This window comes from Mirounga angustirostris, unplaced genomic scaffold (genome assembly GCF_029215605.1).
Source record: "Mirounga angustirostris isolate CCGP_5_RB_7025 unplaced genomic scaffold, mMirAng1.0.hap1 SCAF_15, whole genome shotgun sequence".
NCBI classification, from domain to species: Eukaryota; Metazoa; Chordata; class Mammalia; order Carnivora; family Phocidae; genus Mirounga; species Mirounga angustirostris.
This window is the reverse complement of record NW_026991723.1, coordinates 48,528,027-48,550,302: the sequence shown is the minus strand read 5'-3', so window position 1 is coordinate 48,550,302 and position 22,276 is coordinate 48,528,027. Positions and strand designations below refer to the sequence as shown.

Genomic DNA, 22,276 nt, shown 5'->3' with positions numbered 1-22,276 from the left:
TGATACTACAGTTCCAACCCTCCCACGTTGCTCTTTCCATCTCTTTTTGCTTCTTGCATTTCCCTTCGCCGCCTGTGTTAAGTGTGTACCTCCCCGCACAACTTACCTTGAAACGGGACTCCATTGAGCTCTTGAGAGTGACACAAGCTTCTAGCCAATCGTATCAAGCGTGCTCGCCCGGGCGGCCTCAATGGAAGCATCTAGACCAATCCGGGTCCTGGGGAGATGAGCATGTTACGTTGTGGCGCCACTCGGCGTATACTTCCGCGCGTGCTGCCCGGGATAGGAGCCTGGCAGAGCAGCTGCACACACGGCAGTGCGGAGGCAGAGAAGGGGTTGGTGATACGGTGCTATAAATCTGTGGTCCAGTCCACCTCCCTTCTAAGACGTCCTCCCCCCCTTATTTCTGTTCTCAGTTAGAGATGCAGCAGCTTACTCCTGTAGCGACCTACTAAAAAGCAACAAGGAGAAAGACATCGTCTTTTTGAAAAAACGTTCTTTCGTCTCTTTTCTTTGTTCCTTCGTTTGTTTTTCTTGCCCCTTTTTGTTTAGTTGAACGGCAATAGGAGGGTAGTCTCTCCGTCTTTTTAAACTCTCTTTTTTAAGTTCCCCCTCCCCTTTCATATTTTTTTTTTTCGCCATTTCTTTTAGCGTTGGACTTTGGGGTCGAAACATTTCTTTTTATTTGCTTCTTTTAAGCCGAGCACAGTTTAGGTTTCGTGTTGTCTTAAGAGAACTATCCAGCAGCTTCTTGCTCATCCTTATTGGGAGAACTGCACCGTTACTTTAAAAACACACATACACAAAAACCTTAAGGGAGAAAGGTAAGTTTCGGTTTGGTTTCTTTAATCATTAGTTGCAGCGATGCGCTGGCAAACCCAGAAAACCTGTAAGTGAGCGGAATACAGAATATGAAGTTAATTGCACATGTTTGTCTCATTTCAAAGCTACTGCTCTGCTTTTTAATTCTAGAGAGCTAGACTAAAAGACAGTGGACGCATGCTTGTCGTACTGAATTTTCGCAAATGTCAATGGCAAAAACTTAAGTGGTAAATGTGGCTAGAGTAGAGCAGGGGTACAATGGGAGTCTAGGTGTTGAGTGAGCTACGGGATTGAGGTTGGAAGTTCATTTCGTGGGAAGAGAGGGATAACTTGGGTTTTGGGGGATGCATGCCTCTACTTTCGCACAGTAACCAAAGGATTGGAGAGGCTTTAATACCATTGAGGAGAATCAGAAGCCTGGACTTGGAGATTAGACCAGCGAAAACCCCACACTTAATTGCATTAACCAGATAACATGTGCTGCGGAGATGGGATTGCCAGATGGAATTTAGATGCTGCACCAGGCTGCTAGTTGTAGTTGACTGAAAAAGTACATGCCGCCTGAGGGCTAGGGCTGGACTGGGGCTAGGGTGGGAGAAGCTGTCAAAACTCATCATTGCTAGGTGTGCGGCCTCTAATTCATGGGCGCCAATTACCGTGATTCTTTTTTAAAAGAAGGTAGCCAATTTAGGGCCGAATTCTTAAGCCTGTACCGGATATGAGATTCCCTTTGTTCAGAAAAGCGTAAATAAGATCCTTGGAGCTGTGTCTGTGGAGTGGCGGCTGCCTGGGAGCCTTGCTGTGCTGGGCGCTGGGAAGTGGATTGCAAGCCCTGTCCTTGGTCCTACGCGGCTGACTTCGCCTTCGGGGCGAGGGGGAACCCCTTCGCAGCCGTGAGGATTCACAGCCACCCCAAGGAGCCAACTCCGCTACGTTGCCCTCACCCCTTTTCTTACCGCCCCCCCCCCCCGAATAGCTATTGTTAAACTGACGCCGGGAGAAAGATGGTTGGGGGTGAGACGCTGGGCAGACACATGCTTCATTTTAACTTTTGTGATTTCTCAGGGTTTGGGAGAAACCAGCTGGCTTTCTGCTGCGGAAAAAGAGAAATCAGGGTAGATGTGGGAAAGGGGGGAGGATGTTCGCTGGGCGGGGAGGACCAAGAGGGTGGTGGTGGCGGTGAACGAGATGCTGCCTTTGCCTAAGAGAAGTTTAAATTATTGGCACGAGGGGGTGTGGGTGAGTGTGGTGAGAGCGCCGGTGTGGTGCTTGACACGGAGAGAATGGGGAAAAGGTACAAAACCGGCCGGGGGTTGTTAATTTCACCCTGCTCTCCACCCCACCCACCCTCCCGGGTCTAAAAGCCAACTTGCGGCCAGCCTCCAGACTCGACTCTGCCATCTCCGGGGCGGTGGGGTCTGGGGATAGCAAGGTGGCAGTGCCCTGCACGGGAGCTCCGCGGCGAATAGGACCTCGCGTGGCCATTGTTGCTTAATTTATGCCCAGCACGTTGCTACGTACCCACCTATTTCACGTCTCTAAAGAATTAATATGAGAGCTATACAACTGTGGCAAATTGGAGGTTGGATACGTTCCCCGTTTGCCATTTTCAAGTACGGGTTAGCGAAACTGATGTCGAGACTGGGTATTTTCTCTTGTAATTGCCAGCTGCAGATCTGGCTTTATTGTGGCCAGAGTGAGAGGAATAGTCAACCATTTAGTATTTACTTTTAACACTCTTGGGACGGGATGAATGTCTCTTACTTTCTCCCCGAAATGCATGGGTTCTTTCCCCGCCCCCACTCATAAACACTCTTGTTGGTTAAGAGTGTTTATTGGTTAAGATTTTAAACCTTTAGCCCTTCCCCACATCTCTATTTATATATATACATATACATGTATATATGTATATGTATATATATAAATACCCATCCTCTGGATGTTGGGAATAGGAGGGAGATGGAGATGGTTTATTTCTTACTCCTACACTGCAACCTATAAAATGCAAGCTTAAAGTGGGGGGGGGGGGCAGAGCAGACAATAGTAACCGAATAAATTATTTTCCTAATTGGAAACAAGTTCCTAAAGGTCAAGAAAAAAGTGCATGTTTTAGGGGTGGTAGAGTAGAAAAGCTGTTTGGGCCTGTAAGACTTCCTTCGTAAAATGGCTTCTTAAATGGGACATCTGAAAGGTTGGTCAGAATCTGAACAAATAAGTCTGCAAACCCAGAAAATGTTGACTGTTTAAAAGTCGCTTTTTGGAGGATTTAAAAAAGTAACTATCTCTCAGTTATTATCATTCCCTGAGTCTGTCTGTCTTACACCAATCACTCCTGGGTTCTTCTTCCCTCTTTTAACCAAGTGCTTAGGCACCCCATTTTAACCTGTTATGGAGTTCTCCAAGAAAAACTACAACGTTTGCAGGTCGAAGTGGATTGGAAGACTTGGGGAACTCTGTAGAGAGGTCTCCCGTAACTTGAAGAAGTCAGCTTCAGGAAGTAGGGCGTAGGGCATTCTAGGAGTTTTAGGCTTGGATTGGCAAATGTGGTAGGCCCATTTTTGCCTAACGTTTGGAAACAGGCATTTTTAGCAATCCCGCCTGCCTGGGATGGGAATATTATAATTAACTGTTTAGAGGGAGTTCAGAGAGGCACAGGCGCTTTGAGCAGTTTTCCCAGTAACCCCGTACAAAGTCAATTAAGGTCATTTAATTGCTAATCGGATTTGGGGTGACAACAGAAATGCTGATATAGAATCAATTAGCTATTTCTGGTGTCCCCGGTCTGGGTCCCCCAAATTGAGGGGCGGATTGTCTCCATTTCGATTATGGTTAAACCGCTTACTTTACGACGCCTGATTTGACTTCGCCCAAGAGGGCAATTTTGCCTCCTCCACCCCCGCCCTGGGTTAAAGGAGTCCTTCCTCCATTCTCTCCCCACCCCAACCCCGCCCCGCCCGTCGCGTGGGGGCGGGGAGCGCTGGGCGCCCTTAGCGGACCTTGCTGCATCAAACCCGCATCATGCCCTTGAAGCTGTAACCTCGGTCACGTTTTTGCGGCGACTCAGTCGCCCACTGCTCAGTTCCTTTCTCTTACCTCCTGCGATTTCAGGTAGGTATGACAGGTGATATTTTAAGTGCCGTTTTTAAGGGGGAAGGGTTAAAACAGAAGCCTTTGCAATGAAAACAACCACAACAACACGACAGGTGCTCTCGTAATTAAGCGGCTGAGCAGGTGTAAAAACGTGCTCCCACCGCGTGGCTCGGGGTCGATTTTGACTCCCAGTCGCGGGGCTGAGTCTGAGGACAGGCACAGGTTTTTCTGGGGAAAGGCGATTGAGCTGGGCGTGGGGGCGGCCCAAGGCTAAGCAGCGATGTGACGCCCCCCTCGGTGAAGAGTTGGCCATTTCGGGGCTAACGTGGGGGGCGTTGGAGGGATGCGGCGAGCGGCAGGCTCTTGTGTAGTCGAGTGCAGGATTTCCTACTTTGCGTTTGAAGCAGAGTATAGCACCCCGCACAGGTACTCGGGCTTATTTGAACGTCAGATTCCATCGAGAGAGGCAGAGAGGGGCAGCCAGGGCTAAGCCTTTAGTTTTCCGCCAAGGGACAGGACCCTTCGGCTGTGAAGTAGGGGGGAAAAGAGCCTTTTAACTGCTTGCAATATATATGTATGTACGTATGTGTATATATTTGATACACATAAACATCAAAGTAACCCCCGCGCGAGTCGCTCTGGCTCCCCGTTAGCGCCCGGAACCTCGGGCTTTGCAAACTTGCACCTGGAATTTACCGCCTCTGGGCGCGCGACGCTCTCCGCACTGCCAGGGGATCCTGGTCCCAGAGCTTGCTCGGAATCGGAAGACGGGAGGGACCAAGCCGAGCGGCCGCAGCCAGACGTCCTCTCGCAGGCACCCACCCGCGGGCGGCCGGGCAGGGCACGCGCCGGCGGCAGCAGTCGCGGCGCCGCTAACTCGCCGCCGGCCCCGCCTCCTGGCGCTCTTCCAAGCAAGCCCCTCCTCCTCGCCCCGCTACAAACGGCGGGACCGCGGCGCCCGGGCGTCACTGAGGCAGCTGCCGGCCGGGTGAGGAGGCCGGTCGCCGGCGCGACGCGGGTAAGGCGGGCGTTTCGCCGGGTTCCAGTCCGCCTTCCCGCCTCCGGCAGGACTGGGGACGCCGCCGCCGCCGCCGCCACCGCCTCTACGCGGAGCCCGCCCGGAGCGACTCCTCCGCGGCCGTGCTGACGGCTGGCGGCGCGAGCCGTAGTAGCTGCAGCTCCGAGTCGTAGCAGGCAAGTGCGGGGGGTGTGGGAGTGGGGGTGGGGAGGGCGGGCACGCGGCGCCTGGCCTCGGGTCTGTTTTGGACGCCGAGGTGAGGGTTGTGCGCGGCGCCGCGGCGCCGAGCGGAGTCCGGCCTCCGCTCGGTGGGAGCCCTAGTCCGGCCTCGGGCGGGAACGCCGGTGGGGGTGGCGGAGGTTGTGCACGCGAAGTTCCTAGAGCTCGGCCCCTTGCGGCGGGAGTAGAGGGAATTGGGCGCCTCGGGAGGTGGCACCGCCCCTCCTGTGGGCACAAGCTGGTTGCGGGCGGCGGGAGCCGAGCGGGGCCAGTCGCGCCGGGCAGCGTGCTCAGGCCTGGACGTGCCCGGGTGCGGCCGCGTGAAGCGCGAGAACTGCGCCGAGACGCAGGTGAGTGCTTTGGAGGGAAAGTGGGGGGAGGGGGTTTTTCTAGAAAAAGGGCAGGATTCTTGTGGCGGACTGGCAACCCCGCCTGTGGGAGGCTGGGTGCACTGGCTTCTCCAGTCGGATGGTGTCGGGTGGCGTGCCCACTTGGTAAGGCGCCTCCTCGCGCGTGGTCCTTGAAGCTCCTGGGGCGTCTGGAGACTTGGAGCGGCCACGCAGCGTGCGGAGGTGGCATGGGACTGGGAGCGGCCAGGGCAGAGCAAAGAGGATCCCCGGGGCCACTCGCTCTCTTGCGCGGAATTAGGTGAGGCCGGGCGCAGCCGCGCGAGGTCGCAGCTCGCGGTGGCATCCTGGGTTTGCGCGCGAGCAGTGCGCTGGGCGGGAATCGCCGGGCGGGCCGGGCCGCCGGGCGAGGCGGACTCGGGGCTTTGGCTTGCGCCGGTAGGTTGCGGCAGCTGCGCCTCCAGCTCGGCCGGGAGGGCCGGCCAGTTGCGGCCCCCGTGCACGGGCGAGTGTGCGTGCACTGGTGCGATTGGGGGTCTCGCGGGGACCAACATCGGTTCACCAGCAGGTGCTCCTCCAGTGGTCTTGACAACGACCAGCAGGCAGTCTTTCCACAGCGTTGCCTTAAAAGCCTACTTGTTACCCTGGAGGGCCAGGGTGCAAAACCTTGTCTCTAGATGGGAGCTATGAGCAAGGAGTTGTAGCTGTCCAGATGGTCATTTAAAATAGTGTGTATTTAAAAAGATCATCTTTATGATAAAGATTTCATCTCCTGTCTTTACATTTTCTGAGAATGTGAGAAGGGAGGACTTGTTCCCGGGTATCTCTTCTCTTTCATTCCCTCCCCAAAGAATGGTGCTTAGCAATGCTACATGAATATACCCCCGTCAAGGACAGAGTTTTTTGAAACTTAATTTTTTTGTGGATCCACCCATAATAATTCTGTCTTCATTAAAACGTACCTCAGCCCCAAACTTAGGTCAAGTACGTCCATTTAAAACCACTCGAATACCAGTTGAGGTGTAATTTTTCCATCTCCTTAAAAAATCAGTTTGAATTACTGGTTAGTTGCCCTTGAAGAGAATCTTCTCAAAAACGGTTTCCCCAGAGTCCTTTGAATTTTTCATTTGTGCTAAGCTCGCTCGCTCTTTGGAAGCTGACCTGGAGTCTCCATTTTGGTGAGCGGGTAGAAAACCTTTCCTGGATCTACTTTCTCATCTAGATCTTTGGGTCTAGAAATGGTGACTGCTTGGCTGGATGGACTGGAACATCACTGCATTTGTTTTTGGGTTATTCTTTATGAGAGGTTTGTAGGAATGTTGATTTAATATTGCTCAGGTGGGGTGTGTGCATACTTAGAGAAAGTTCCTTTGGAAATGGGGGAGGAAAGGGAAAGAAGGGGCAAGAAGAAAACTTGTGTCTGGAAAGTAATGGCTGGGGTGGGGTAGGAAAAAATTAAATTATGAAGAAACATTATATCCAATTTGATGTGATTCTTCTGCTCCCCCCCCCCCCCCCCCCCCCCCCCCCCGAGAGAATGTTTTTGTGTTTGTGTGATCAAACTGGCCCCTTACTGCCTATTTGGGTAACTTGGTGCTGCCACCTTTCTGGGAATTAGGTTTTTTATTTACCCTTCAAAGACAGCCTGAGGCATTTAAGGCCCCCCATTTTCTCTGTCTTTAGGTGTTTCCTTCACTGTATAGCATTTGCTCTTAGGAATCAGGTCAGCTCTTTTAAGCTGTACACACTGTTCTTATGGATGAAGAGAATTTTAGTTTTAGGGTATGCGCCTGGAATAGCACAGGTAACCCCAAACTGGTAAGTGTAGGCCAGGCCTGTAATTTCCTACTGAACCTTATTTTCTAGGCTAAGAACGCGTGAGTTGTTAAGAGTTCCTTTTTTGGTTTTTGTTTTTTTGGGGGTTGGTTGGTTCTGGTTAATGCGTCTTCACCGGAGAAGCAAGGTCCTTCTCTGTCTGGGTTTTGCACTTTTAGTTATGACCTATCTCCTGGTGAGATATGGAACAACAATGCTCTAAGTGACGTTTCTACTACCCCACTTCTTAATCCACCCTTTTGGATCTTTGTATACAGACAGATATTCCTGGCTGAATCCTTGTTACCACTTCCAGCCATTCTAGCCTTCTATGCTTTTCTGGTTGACATTATAATTTTTAAAAATACTGCTTTCCATCCTCCCCCCCCCTCCCCCTTTTATTCTAGAAGCAAGTCCCAAGTTTTCTTTAAGGACACAACAAAGCCACCCAGAATACCCCAACTTCTAAACTGGGATCAACCTTTCTTTGATGGGGGGAAATGTTTTTAAACCTGGGATACTTTTCAGACAGTAGCATGGCGCAAGAACACCACAGTGGCACATTACTCTTCATGTTTTTTTTTTTTTCCCCCAAAGGACTGGATATTCCAAAATAGCATCTTAAGACTGTCTTTACTGTTAACCTTTTTGATAGATTGGTCTGCATGGTTGAGTCAGTTCTTTTGCTCTCATTTGAAGTCTTACTAAAGCTACCATAACACATTCTTTTAATCACCTTTGTCACCAATAATGTTTGGAAATAAGGGAGACTAGAGACCCATGGTACTTAGCCTGGTCAGGTTGTTGTTATTTTTTTGATGGCGTTGGGAGGGCTGTGTAGATGAGGTGGTATGGGGCCTGGGTGGTATGCCACCCTGTGGAAAACCAGCCCATAGCTGTCTACTGCAGCTCTTTCTTATTCTTTGGATATTCAGCTGGAAGGCCAATAATCACAGTAAGCTACCACATTTAAAGTTCGGTTTTGTTTTTAAGCATGAATACTTGGTTGGAAGCAGAACTGCTTTATGGGCATATAACCTATGCAGTCTTAACCGCTCCCCCCTTGAAATTCTTAAATTTTTGAACAAGGAGACCCTCTGCTTTCATTTTGCACCGGGATCCACAGATTATGTAATTTATCCTGGTTAGAGTCTTAATCGTTTGTTAATATTTTTAACTGCCAGTACGGCTGTATATTGTAGAACTGTTTGAAGGCCTTATGCACTGGTGATGCCACACCCAACTCTTGAATTAACTCTATAGAGAACATTAGCCACACAGAATGTTCACTTGCTTTGGCCAGTTTCATTTTGCAGATGTGGAAGTCTTCACTGGTTCTGGTTACTCACCGAACGCACGTGTTGTGTACTTTAATGCCAAACTCATTGTTTTATATGTTTCTAATTTGGTAAGAATATTTAAGTTCTATTTGATTTTTAGATACTAATTGGTTTGCGATCTTAGTTGATTTTTCTTCTTTAAGTAATATAAATCTGCTAAGCAGAAACAGAAGGTGCTTAAGCTTGAAAGGCAATACTTTAAGGCTTTTGTGTAATTAAAAGATACATACACATTTTATTATGGTTTAAATAGCATTGGTAACTTTTGGAATCTGAACTAAAAATAGGAATTAGTATAGTAAAATCCTATGGCAGTTTTATGGAATATGTAGGAAACTTTTCACTAACAAGAAATAAACAGATTTGGCTTTCGGCATGCATGATGCCTATCATAATTTTAATTTTAGTAAGATCCCAGGAGAATATTTTTTAAGAGACTATGACTTTCTATATCTCCAGCCTTCTATTTTGTATAAGACAAAAACGAAAGGTGACTCTTCTGTAACACTGTAGAAGGTGCATTCCTATAGACATCTTCCCCTTTAATACCAGTGCTACCTGTCCAGAGATTGGGCTACATTAAAATATCTATTTCTGGTAAAGGTATTATTTTCTCACAGTTATAGGTTAGGTTTTGAATGCATCAATTTCATTGATACTCTTAACTGTATATTTCCCCTTTGAGTGTTGCTGAGTAGTTTTGAGTGATGACATACGGGTTTTCCTTGTAATAAATCTTCATACAGAGAAGGATGGGTACTTTGGGAAGGAGTGAGATAGGTAAAATAACCAAGGTCATAGGAATAGGTGGCAGGAGATTAAGACTGAACCAATTTGGAGGTTGCATTATTAATTGCAAGTAACTTTTTTTCTTTTTTTGAACTTGGACTTTTATAGAACTTGTGCGTTATTTCCATATCTGATTTCCACTATGTCGGTTTGACTGAAAATGTATGGCAAATAAGGTTTGACAGGCAAGACCCCCTTTCCTACTTTCAGAGATCATTTATTTGGGGAAAAAAAAATTTGACAGTTTTTCTCAATAGGCTTATTTATTGTGAGACAGAGTAAAATGATAGTTTTTGTTTTGTTTTAACATGTTGAGGGTTTTGCTTTAGATCAGATAAGTTTTGAACTCCTGAGTTGAGTATCTGTATATTTTTTACCTTGTCTATCTAATAGTGATAGATTCATAACACCTTTTCTTTGATTTAAAGGAGTCAGTCTCATAAAAAAGAAACGTATATTCTACATGACTAACTTTTCTTTTCCTACAGAATTTTTGTTGTAGGCTCTTCATTACCGGAGATGATTTCAGCAACTTTAAAGGTTGCATTAATAGAATATCACAAAAATCTGTATTTTCATAAATATCAAGCAGGTTAACATTTCAGTATGGGTTTTTATTTTATTTTGCTTTTAGTTAGCAGTGGTCGAACTCACTTCAAGCTTTATTAGACATTTTCTTGACTAGTTTTATTTCTTTGTGAGAATAGGGATTCTCAGCTTTCCTGTATCTTTGTTATGGAATTCCTGTAAAATTGAATATTCTTGTTAATATCAAGTTCTGAGTCTCTTTGAGCATCTGAAGAAAGCTGTGGGCCCTCTCTCCCTAGAGAAATGTACGTACACCAAAATTTCCATAGTTTTTTTACCATCTAGCCCTCAGGTTTCAAGAGGGTTAAAATAAGGTTCTGTTTGGGAAATAGGACTTCGAGTATTGGAGTTGTCCTCTATACTGGTGAGGGCAGGGGGAAGTCATTCAGATCAGTTCTTGTCTGCTGTAGCCTTAGCAATGTGGGCTTTTCATCAAAGGCAGACTCTAAGCTTCCTTGTCTCATAGTTTGTTTTAAAATCCATTCTGATTTTGTAAACAAATATTACACATGTAAGGTCTTGTGGTGAGCACAGTGCTGCCAGTTTAGCTACTGAGTTGTCTTGGTTCGGTAAGTTTTGTCACTTTAGTTGAAATTCTTAATTTAGCAGAGCCAGGTGGAATATGCTATAGGCTGGAAGCCTGAAGTTTCCATTGTCTGGTCTTTGACTCAATTACTTATGTCCTTGGTTTCTTTTCTTTTCTTTTTTTTTTTTTTAAGATTTTATTTATTTGACAGGGAGAGACACAGCGAGAGGGAACACAGCAGAGGCAGTGGGGGAGGGAGAAGCAGGCTTCCCGCCAAGCAGGGAGCCCGATGTGGGGCTCGATCCCAGGATCCTGGGACCGTGACCTGAGCTGAAGGCAGACGCTTAACGACTGAGCCACCCAGGCACCCCTGTCCTTGGTTTCTTACCTTTTTGAGTATAAAACCTTACCCTCCATATCTCAAGGACGAGGAGACAATGAGCATACTGAAGTATGAGATTTTTTTGGCAGTGGATTGATAATGTGTACTGAATTGGAAGAGTGGTAATCGGTGGTTCCCATTGATTAGTTTTATATATTTGGCCTTCATTCCGTTATTATGAACCATAATTTTTAGTGATTCTTTATAACGTACCATCATATGCATATTTCTGCCATGGAGAAAGCGAAAATTCCCAAACTGCAGGGAGGTTTTGAGAGAATTGTGCCTTTGAACATTTCAGTATGGAAATAGGTATAAATATATCTATGATGATGGGATTTGGAAGGGAAGTTTAAAATGCATTTTTTTCTGGAAAATATAAATAATGTTAAAAAATTACATGTGAAATTATGAGACTTTAGCCAGCTAACATTCCAGGAATATAAATGCCTTAATTTAAATATTCCATCTTTTTTTCAATGAGAAATCAGATTTTTAAATTTAAGCATTTAAATTAAAATAATCAGTCCGTATTTTCCTGATTTGAATTTTGTTTAATTTCTTATCAAGAATCTATTCCTCTACATCACAAGATGGAGTTTATATAGAAATACATTTTTTTTTCCTGCTTGTTTCAATACCCTCTCACCACCCTAAGTGAAAAGTCATTGATGGATGCCCTGTCAAGTAAGTTATTGGAAATTTTTCACTTGTTCAATATTTAAAGGGTGTTTAACACTTTTTTATTCTTTGGATGTTACGTGTGTATCAGAAATACACGAGGTATTTCTCAAAGCAAATAAATCACCGTTTATTTTAAAAGAAATTCAGTGAATTGGGTAAGGTTAGGAAAATATTCCTGGAACTGACTATACTTGGTCTTGAGTTCACTCTGAGCTACTTTTGGAAGTCCGTTTTTAAAAATCTCACGGATGTTGCTTCCCTACTGGAGGCACCTCTGGTGATAGGAGGATGGCCCACCATTATTGCAGAGCTAGCTAAGCTGTTTTACGTATACAAAGTTTATTATAGAGTGAGCAAGTTTTTATAACCCATCCCCGGGTAAGGTCTGTTTCCGTAGGAGTTTACTGAACACCGCTTTCTTTCCCTGAGGTGCTACTTACTGGTTGCTGGCTTATTTTGTTTAAACCCCTGGGGCCCTTTGTGGCCTATGGCTGTGGATGACTCATGGACCTTTCCCAAATACTAGGTCATCAGTGCTTTTGACTTTCATCATTCCCCACCATTGTCTCTGCAAGGAACTTGATCTACCCACAGCCTTCATCTTTTCTCTTCGACACCTCTGTGCCAGCCCTCTGTCCTTTAGTCAGCTGTATATGCTTCTGAGCCCTGCAGTAGTTCTACCTCTAGCCTGGCAGTTCTGGGTCAGGTGCAGCCTAGGCATTTGTCCCTTCATTTTTTCATTTGGCTTGCACCTTTTCATTGGCTCTTAAGCATTTTGTTACATTTTACTCACTGAAGAATATCTTCTCATGCTGCTATTAGAGGACAAAAAGGAGAAATGGGTATCCATGGACAAATAGTCTCTGCCATTGGTCCCAAATGATGGCCAGAGGTTGCATATGGTCTGTAGTTGTTTCATTTGGCCTGAACCATTTTTTTTTTTTTTTAAAGAATTTATTTGAGAGAGAGTGGGGGGGGGGGGGCAAACGGAGAGAATCTCCAGCTGACTCTGTGCTGAGCATAGAGCCTGACATGGGCCCAGTCCCACAACCCTGAGATCATGACCCCAGCAGAAAGCAAGAGGCAGACACCCAACCGACTGAGCCACCAGCTGCCACTGGCCTAAAACATATTTTTTTAAAAAAGTAGTGAAGTGTTGGGTCGCCTGGGTGGCTCAGTTGGTTAAGCGACTGCCTTCGGCTCAGGTCATGATCCTGGAGTCCCTGGATCGAGTCCCGCATCGGGCTCCCTGCTTGGCGGGGAGTCTGCTTCTCCCTCTGACCCTCCCCCCTCTCATGTGTTCTCTCATTCTCTCTCTGTCAAATAAATAAATAAAATCTTAAAAAAAAAAGTAGTGAAGTGTTGATTTAGGTGCTGGGAAATATCATATAAAGATCTAGAACCATATTTCATGGCTCTTGAAAAGTTGGAAGGGTGGAGCAACACGGGGCCCATATTTGTCAACTGCATCCTTCATATGGAGCACGATTTGTTTCACTTCTGAATAAATTACTGCCGGACCTTTGTTGGGTATTTGAGTTAAGACGTTGTGATGGTTCCTAAGGCTATGGGAATTAAAAAGTTTACTCAAATATAAAGACAAAGGCAGGAGGGCTTAAGATTTCCTATTCTTTTATGATTGTGTTTGTAAATATTTGAATTATGTTAGATCACTCCATATAATTTTAGATTTCTGTGGTCTCCTTTACCTCATTTAGAGAAGTCTCCTTTAATCTCTGGTCTAAAGAGACTTTATCCTTCCTTTACAAGATGTACTTCTAGCAGTTTATCTTACCTTTTCCCTCTCTTCCTGGGATTTTAGACCTGCCCCTACTGGGAGTGGGAATTTCTTCCTGCTGGTCACCTGCTTGTATTCATTCACATGCTTCGGGGTCAGCAGAAGTTGCCTTGGTACTGTGAAAACTAATAGGATGTTTTGAGCTGTTTAAAAGAGGCCTGTGGCCCACCTGCTAACTGCATTGCTGATGGTGTCAGCTTAGAAAAGACATTCTCCCTTCAGATTGCTGGAAAAAGCTGATATGAGAGGTTACCAGGTGTGAGGTTTATGTGTGTTTGTCTCTCCTCTTTCCCCTGTTATTTTTTTCAGCCTTCAGCCTTTTCTGCCCTTCTCTAGAAACAGCAGGACAGCTTCGGCAAAGCTTTCTCCCATGTGTGCAGTACAGCAAGCTGATGCACCAGCAGAAGTAGAAAGAGGCTCCACGTATCATGTGTGGACCAATGCTGTAATTTTTTTTTTTTTTTTAACAATGAGGAAGGTGGATATTATTAATCCACTCCTGAGCATAATAGCACAACTTGAATAGCAGAGAGCAGCTTTAGCGTGTGTTAATGTCTAGTGAGATGAATGCAGATGAATGACAAGTAGGTAGAAAATGTCAGTGTAGAGCCTTCCTTTTGGTGACTTGATGCACTTAAATTTCTAGTTAACTTTTTGTTCAGCCTGGCAAACAGATACAAAGATCTGTTTGATCAACCTAGCACTGATGTGGCATGTGAGGAAAGAACAATGCCTGTAAAGCCCTGCTTTCCTGGCAGCCACTTGAGGTAGGCCAGTCATAAAGAGGAATTAGAATATGTCCCTATATTGAACCTCTTAGCAAAACCCTTCTGAATAATAGGAGTGTAATGCTGGCAGTTTTAAAAATTGGTGCAGTCTCCAGCCCAGCCACTATTTTTTTCCTATACTTGAGATGTGAGTAAAAGTATATGCTTATTTTAAAAACCTAATTTTGAAATAACTGTGTATATCGTTTTGAAAAAATTATAGGTGTATTCTGAACTTCTGTTTTTAAATGTCTTTTTTTTTTTTTTTTTTAAAGATTTTATTTATTTATTTGAGGGAGGGAGAGAGAGTGTGCGGGAGAGGGAGAAGCAGACTCCCCGCTGAGCAGGGAGCACAATGTGGCGGTGGGAGGGTGTTCAATCCTGGGACCCTGGGATCATGACCTGAGCCAAAGGCAGACGCTTAACCGACTGAGCCACCCAAGCGCCCCTCTGAACTTATCTTTGAGAAGCACTTAAAGAGAAATCTTGGTACCAAGATTACCAGTTCTTTTCCTTGATTACATGATTCCTTTTAGATGAATATGTTGCTTATTTTAATGTGCCCTGGATCATCTGGTTGAGGGGCTCTTAGGGTGTCTTGGTTGATGGTTTGGGTGAGGAATTAAGAATTGGGGGGGAAAAAGTGTGTTTTATCTCCCTAAAGGTTGAAAATCATTGCGATGGAGCTTACTCCTCTTCGGTAAGAAAGGCTTTGATATAGGTGGGCTGTGGTTGACTTGGCATCTAGATTTTATCCAAATTCATCTAAAGTTTTTTTTAGTTAAAGGATTTTACAAAGTTTTCAAGTTTTGTGTGTTGGGACTGTGTTCAGAAGCCAGGAAGTTGTATAGTATTTATTATTTTGTCACATGTTATTACTAAGTGCTAGATACTGAGAGGGCTTTAGAGAAGGTTTATAAAGCATCCTTGTTCTCATATTTGGTCTGTCTGCTTAAGGAGTTGAGGCAGAAAATGATAGAAAATGATAATTTAAAAGATCCCCCCTCAGCAGTTTAATAGTGTTTGAGAGATTGAGAAAAGGGACAGATCTCTGTAGTGTGGGCATTCGGGATATGGCCAGGTTGCTGCATATTGCTTTGGGGACAGGAAATGTGTAGCTTTTCTTGGTCTGTTTTGTGTGTATATTTATTTACTTAGTTTTGGATCTCCCTCTTCTCCCCACTTCCTCCCATGTCATTTTTGTTTCTTTTGATTCTCTTTTGTGGTATGAGTATTTCCTGGCTTGCCAGGAGCCCAGTCACTGGTGAAGAATATTTATGCACTGCAGAACCTGCCAAGTTTTAAGTTGTGGCTGGACAGAGATGCTGCTGTGACTATCTTAATTCTGCTATTGTCCCAGAAGAACAATCCCAGGCACGTGTGTGTGTGTGGGGGGGTCGCTACATGAAGCCCCAAACTTGTCCCCCCATAGTCTTCTCTCCACAGCATCATGTGCCAACATCAAAAAAAACCGTTTTTTTTTTTTTAAAACACCTAGGAAAAATTCATAAGGTTAAGATGTTTCTTTGGCTCTTTCCTCTTAGTATAGTTCCAGTAGTGGAAAGCAAGTAATAGGTCAGAAGCTGAAATGCTTTTATTTTTTATTTATTTGACAGAGAGAGACAGCGAGAGCAGGAACACAAGCAGGGGAAGTGGGAAAGGGAGAAGCAGGCTTCCTGCAGAGCAGGGAGCACGATGTGGGACTCTATCCCAGGACTCTGGGATCATGTCCTGAGCCGAAGGCAGGCGCTTAACGACTGAGCCACCCAGGTGCCCCTGAAATGCTTTTAACCACACTGATCTGCGCCTTTTTCTTGAGTCTTCCTCATGCCTAAGACCATATCTGCTGGGATCATGGGTTCTCAGGACTACTGATTGTAGCTTTCTCTTGCCAGTTCTTGGTATTCCCAGGTCTCTGTTGCTTTTCTGCATTAGTGGCATTTATGTTACTTTTTTTTTTCTGAAAGGTGACCAAACAGCCTTTTACATGGTGCTTCATCTCCTTGGTTTTCTGGAGAGGTTCAGTCCCTCAGTTGGAACTAGCTGTTTGGGTATAATACGTATTCTTCCTTCTTGGACTTTAAAAAAAATAGAGTTTGGCTAACTTATGGGTATTATTTTGTGGACAGTAGGGGGCAAAGTTTGATTTGAGGGTGAACAACATAGTTTGTGATCTCCAGAAAAATGGCAAGATGTTTTCCCCCTTTTGTACAACAACTTCTTCTTCTTCTTCTTTTTTTTTTTTTTTAAGTAGGCTCCAAGCCCAGTATGGAGCCCACTATGGGGCTTGAACTCTGACACCGAGATCAAGACCTGAGCTGAGATCAAGAATGGGACACTTAACTCACTGGGCCACCCAGGCATCCCCACCCGCTTTTGTACAACTTCTAAAGTAACTTCTAAATTATTGCTTCTTAAGAATGCAATTAGAGTAAGCAGCCTTGTATTAGACAGTCAATTTGGCAGTGTATTGGGAGGGGGCAGCAAGGAGCTGCCTGCTTTTAGTTGCTGACAGACCTATTAGGACAGAAAAACAGTAATTGAATGTGGTGCACCATCCAAAATGATGGAACCAGGAGATGAGAGCATTTCCTCTAGTAACAGTGATGGTGCCCAACCTGTCTGTTCTTCCAGAACCTTACCATAGCTCCCTGGGGATATTCAGTTTATAGATGAAGAAAATGAGGCTCAGAAGTTAGGTGGTTTGCCTAAGGACTCAACCTACCGGGGGAGGGGGGGGGGAGAGTAGAACCTAGGTCTGTGACTCTTAGTTTGGTACCTTTTCCATAAACTCCAAAATGTTTTCTCTACCTTTCAGAGTTCTGCTGGTTGTAGCTTAAGATGGCTGCGGCCAGGGAGTCCGATCCAAGAGGCAGCTCAGTGACTGTATCTCATCTCCAGGCTTTATTGTGTTTAGTTCCTTAGTAGTGGAGCTGTTACCTCTTTTTGTTTTAACAGCTTCACTCTGGTCCCTGTAGCACTCCCAGCAAAATGCCCACCCTTGTTTCCCCAGAGCCAGGTTTCTGACCTTGCATTATTTTAGGTCTGTGGCTAGGTGACTTTTGGAAGGATTCCATCACAGGCTGGTGTCTTCCTGATGCCAGCTGGCAGTCTTGACTTGAAGGATTACTTTTTAGAAGCATATGAGGTATGGATTGGTTATTTTCTATAAGCAAGGGAATGAAGACACTGTCTCCAACTTATTTTTGGATGCTGCTAAAATCAAGAAAAAAGATTGAAATACTGTATGTTTTATTCCCAGTGAAAGTGACATTCATATAACCCCGGCTCATTGTAGTAGAGAATCTGTAAGGACTGTTCCTTAAACTTGTTAAGTTTCTGAAACTAATACTTTCCAAGTCTGGTGGCTTTTAGAAACATCACTATTTTTGTTCTGAGAAAAATAGTTGCAGGTCAGGTGTTCAATAGGATGTTTAATGTCCAAACTTGAATCAAGAAAATATCCACCCAGTAAAGATTGTTCTTGATTCACCTTGTTTCTCCAACTTAACTGTCAGAAAAATTGGTTGGAGGGAGGATGGGGAAGAATATAGGTTCAAGATAATCCTTTTGGTCTTCCCTGGAAAAGGGATTATTTTATTTTATTTTTACTTTATTTCTTGCATCATGTGTGCTACTTGTTTGTAGTAGAAAATTAGCAAACATTTGTTTAATTCACTTGAATTCAAAGTTTGGAATAGAGAAGATAATTTACAATAAAAGTGAGATAATACAGTACGTGAAACTGTCAATTGAGAAAATCTTATTTGAATCTCTGGCTAAGCCTCAAATGACAGGTGATCTTATTAAAGTTTTTTAAAAAAAAATTTTTTTTTTTTTATTCATGTGACAGAGAGAGAGAGAGAGAGAGAGAGGGAATATGAGCAGGGGAGAGAGGCAGAGGGAGAGGGAGAAACAAACTCCTCACTGAACCAGGAGCCTAATATGGGGCTTTATCCCAGGACCCTGAGATCATGCCCTGAGCTGAAGGCAGACGCTTAACCATCCGAGCCACCCAGACACCCCTAAAGTTTTAATTATTACAAGAAAATATTAGTAAAAACTATCGCTTTAACAAATGCCATATTTCTTCAAATCTTAGATGTAAAGTTTTTTTACACTGTTTTTGAGTGTCAAATATCTGCTTAACGTAGTGGGTTTTATTTCTCTCAAAGCTGTGAAGTTAGTGGTGCATCTTTCTATGATGTCTTAGAATTGAGAAGATGAAGTAGCTGTGCGTTAACATGTTCTTTGGTTTCTTGTCCCTGTGCGTATTTTAGTCCTTGTAGATTATAAGTATTTGTGCCCTGTGAAGCTGGTGTAAGCCTAAAACAATAAAATAATCAAATTGTCTCTACATTACAAGCAGCTGTCTCTGGTGTAAAATTGGCTTAATAGGCAATAGACACAGCAAAGAGTAGAAAGTGCAGTCCTGCCAAGGGTGCTTCTTACTGTTGAGCCAAGATTTAGGGCATCACAATATGAAACGAATTAAGATAAGTCTTGAGAATTCAAAGCTGAATAGCTTTTTACATCATTTTAACTTATAGGACACTACAGTCTTAAACCATGACTTTGATGAATATGTACCACTTCTCTTTAATTTCTGTGGGTTATTTTTTTTTTTTTTCTCTTGGCCTAGACTATCAAAGATTTTGAGTAAAATATTTCTGTAGTTCCCCAGTTCTCTAAGAAATTCAGAAACCTACAGAGATCCAGGGACTTGTTGTCAAGTCTTGTTTTATTTTATTTCAGTTTCCCTAAGGACTTTTGTGGAGATTTCTCCATAGGAATTTTTCATTATCCTTTCTTTCTCTTTTCCATTCTCCATAATTATTACTTCCTGTGTTACTGTCTAATAAAATGAAGTAAATTTGGTGATGGTTTCTTAAATAGCTCATGAATATTTGAAAATGTTCACTATATTTTTGCAAAATCTAGTTTTTATTAGTGGCTTCTTTAAAACTTTTCTCTAGACCTATACTTTCATAGGATTTACATTTTTATAATTGTATTTTGCCTAGCCTCCTGGTCTTAATGGTATTTTGCTGTTTTTGATTGCTCACCCATTCACTTTTTTGAATGTTGATCAACCTTTTCTGCCCTGCAGTAGTTTAAAAACAATTATTTTTCTAGCCTCTGTATGTGAACATTTATTGGTTTCTCTACAAAAATTCATTTTAGTGTTTGTATTTATACTGCTCATCACACACTCTTACATAGTGAGATATAGTGGTAAACATGATGTAGTCCTTGTTGACATGAAACTTAGCGTTTATTCAAGGGGACACATGTTAAAGTTCTAGAAATTACTGTTTGTAATTGTGATTTGTTCTATGACGGAAAAGTCTCTGGGGCTCCTTTAGTGTGGAGTAGTCAGGGAAGTTCATATGTCATTTTATCTTTCCTCCTGTCTACCATCTCCTTGCGTTACTCTCACAAAGGTAGGCTTTTTAGTTTTTAATTTTATAGACACTAGTATAGCATATTAGTATAGACATTTAATTTTATAGACATTAATTTTATAGACATTAGTATATTAGAAAAGGGTTTTAAAGTTGAATCCTCTTTTTCCTGATCAATTCATGGTCAACTTTGGATCCCGGATCTGGGCCCTTCTGCCTCGCTTGTATTCCACTATAGATCTGGCAATTTCTTTTTTTTTTTTTTTTTTAACAGCTGAGAAACACATTTTAATGTTCTCTTTAGGACAATAATAATTAGGCAGCTTTCACACTAAAAACTATATCATGAATGCCAGTTCCAGCAGTGAGATCTGCGTTGTCTGTATCCTTTATTTTCTTCACTCATGGCTTTGAAAAAAATGCTCTCTGATTTTGGAAGTATAATTTATCAGTATTTTTTTGGTAGTGTTTTCCCAGTATATTCATTGAGGTGGTAAAAACTAAAGAGGAATGTCTGTTAAGCTTTTTGCTTGCCTTAATGTACTGTACTAACTCAAAATTGTAGCTTGTCATTGATTTGTTTGGTTAGTTTATGAATAAACTTTATAGACTCCTTCTCTGCCAGATCTTGAACTCCCCCCACCCCCCTTTCTTCACAAAAGTGTGTTCCTCCCTGTATTCATTTATATTTAAACTAAAAACAAATGCCATAATAATTTGGAGTTGTCTTTAAAACATTTGTTGGGATGGCAGAGGCTTAGGCAGTTGCCTTCAAGTGTTTCTCCAAAGAAATTTATTGAAAAACACTTTTTTGGAAATGACCTTGAGGGCTTTTGGGCAGTCCCTAAATCTTAAAGGGCTCTCTATGTAAGAGATTGGTAGAGTCTGGGAGATTGCCCTAAGCATTCAAAAAAGGACAAGGAAAAAAGAGAAAATGAAGAGGAAGTAAATTCTCCAGGTGGCTCAGTTTCTCATCCACACACAGATCAGAACAGAGCAGTACAGTGATTTATGACATGGTATTTTAAAATAGTATCTTATTAGCTTATTACCCTTATAAAATATATATTTATAACTCCTTAGTTCCTCAGAAAAGTGGACTCTGATGGCTAAAACAACTGTTTCCCCTTGTTTTTAATATTACATGATTGGAAGGCAATCAGAACTTTAAATCCCTGGTAGTTGGTATCTTCTAGAATTGTGTAATTTGGCTCCTATAGCATTTTTTTCCTATTGAATCTTATTTTATCAAAGCTTTTAGATTTTAGTCTCTTTTTCCTGAGGTGCAGAATGAAGCCATTGAAAATAGGCACAATAGCCTCCATCCTTGATGGAGGGAACTTGGAGAGAAGTAGAACAGTTTTAGTTCAGGAGAGGAGAATTCTAATGCTACTTGTGGTATTACTCGGACAGCAGGGTTGAGAGTTAAGGGGAGGGGGGGTGGTTGGGGTGACAACTCCCCTAACTGCCTTGGGTGTCTGGTCTGTTCTTAAATTATGGCTCCTTAAATTAGTTTACACACACACAAAAAGAGTTTGTACTTTTGAGACACTTCTTTTTTTTTTTTTTTTAAAGATTTTATTTATTTATTTGAGACAGAGAGAATGAGAGAGACAGAGAGCACATGAGAGGGGGGAGGGTCAGAGGGAGAAGCAGGCTCCCCGCCGAGCAGGGAGCCTGATGCGGGACTCGATCCAGGGACTCCAGGATCATGACCTGAGCCGAAGGCAGTCGCTTAACCAACTGAGCCACCCAGGCGCCCGAGACACTTCTTAAATGTTGTTTTCAACTACACTGGCAGCTCCTTGATGTCAGTGATCCTGTCTTATAACTGTATTCCTTGGCTGTAGTAGGTCCTATTCTATTAATATCAAGATTAAAATGATAGAATTACACATGTTGAAGGTAAACACTGTATACAAGATTTTGTGTGCGTGTGTGTTTTAATGGTATATTCTGCTTGGTACCCTGACTACTGTGAAGGTGCCATCTATAACCTACATACTTTACCAACTGGAGTTAATAAAAATTTTTAATGTTTAAACTGAGCGTTTTGATGTTTTTACGTGAATATTATTTATTACTATACAATAGTAATTAAGTGCTAGATAATAGATAATTTAATATTTTAAGATGATTTTGGTATTAACAGCTCTGTTCCTCTTCATCCCCATGATTAAGATTTCACTGTATCTATTTTCAGTCTCTGAGCCGGTGACTTTAACAGTTTACTTGGACCACACAGGAAAAGGTCTAGTGTGATGCTTCTTTAACCACGCTGGCTAGGCTGAGACTGTGCCTTCTACATGTATTTATGACCTGTTTTATATGGCTTCAAAGCATGCTATATTAAAAAGCTAGCACTGGGGCGCCTGGGTGGCTCAGTCGCTGAGCGTCTGCCTTCGGCTCAGGTCATGATCCCGGGGTCCTGGGATCGAGTCCCACATCGGGCTCCCTGTTCGGCGGGGAGCCTGCTTCTCCCTCTCCCACTCCCCCTGCTTGTGTTCCCTCTCTCACTGTCTCTGTCAAATAAATAAATAAAATCTTAAAAAAAAAAAAAAAAGCTAGCACTGCTTCAGGACTGGACCGAGAGGGTGTGTTTGCCAGGATCAAGGAGGCAGGCTCTAGGGATGACCGCTGGGCCCATCATTTAATAGCAGTGTGAAACCTCCTCTGGCTCTCAGGA

General features: G+C 43.5%; 1 protein-coding gene across 3 annotated transcripts in view; it reads left to right on the top strand.

The window, feature by feature from the left end:
* Window positions 1-264: 264 nt before the first annotated feature.
* Window positions 265-22,276, top strand: part of ELAVL2 (ELAV like RNA binding protein 2) — a 140,550-nt gene continuing 118,538 nt past the window's right edge. For 2 of the 3 annotated variants that reach the window (XM_064579175.1, XM_064579174.1), the window contains exon 1: window positions 5,234-5,499. The gene's annotated coding sequence lies outside the window, so the exon portion shown is untranslated. Of the gene's footprint in view, window positions 825-5,233; window positions 5,500-22,276 lie in introns of those variants that run through there. The other variant, XM_064579173.1, reaches the window with a different exon arrangement.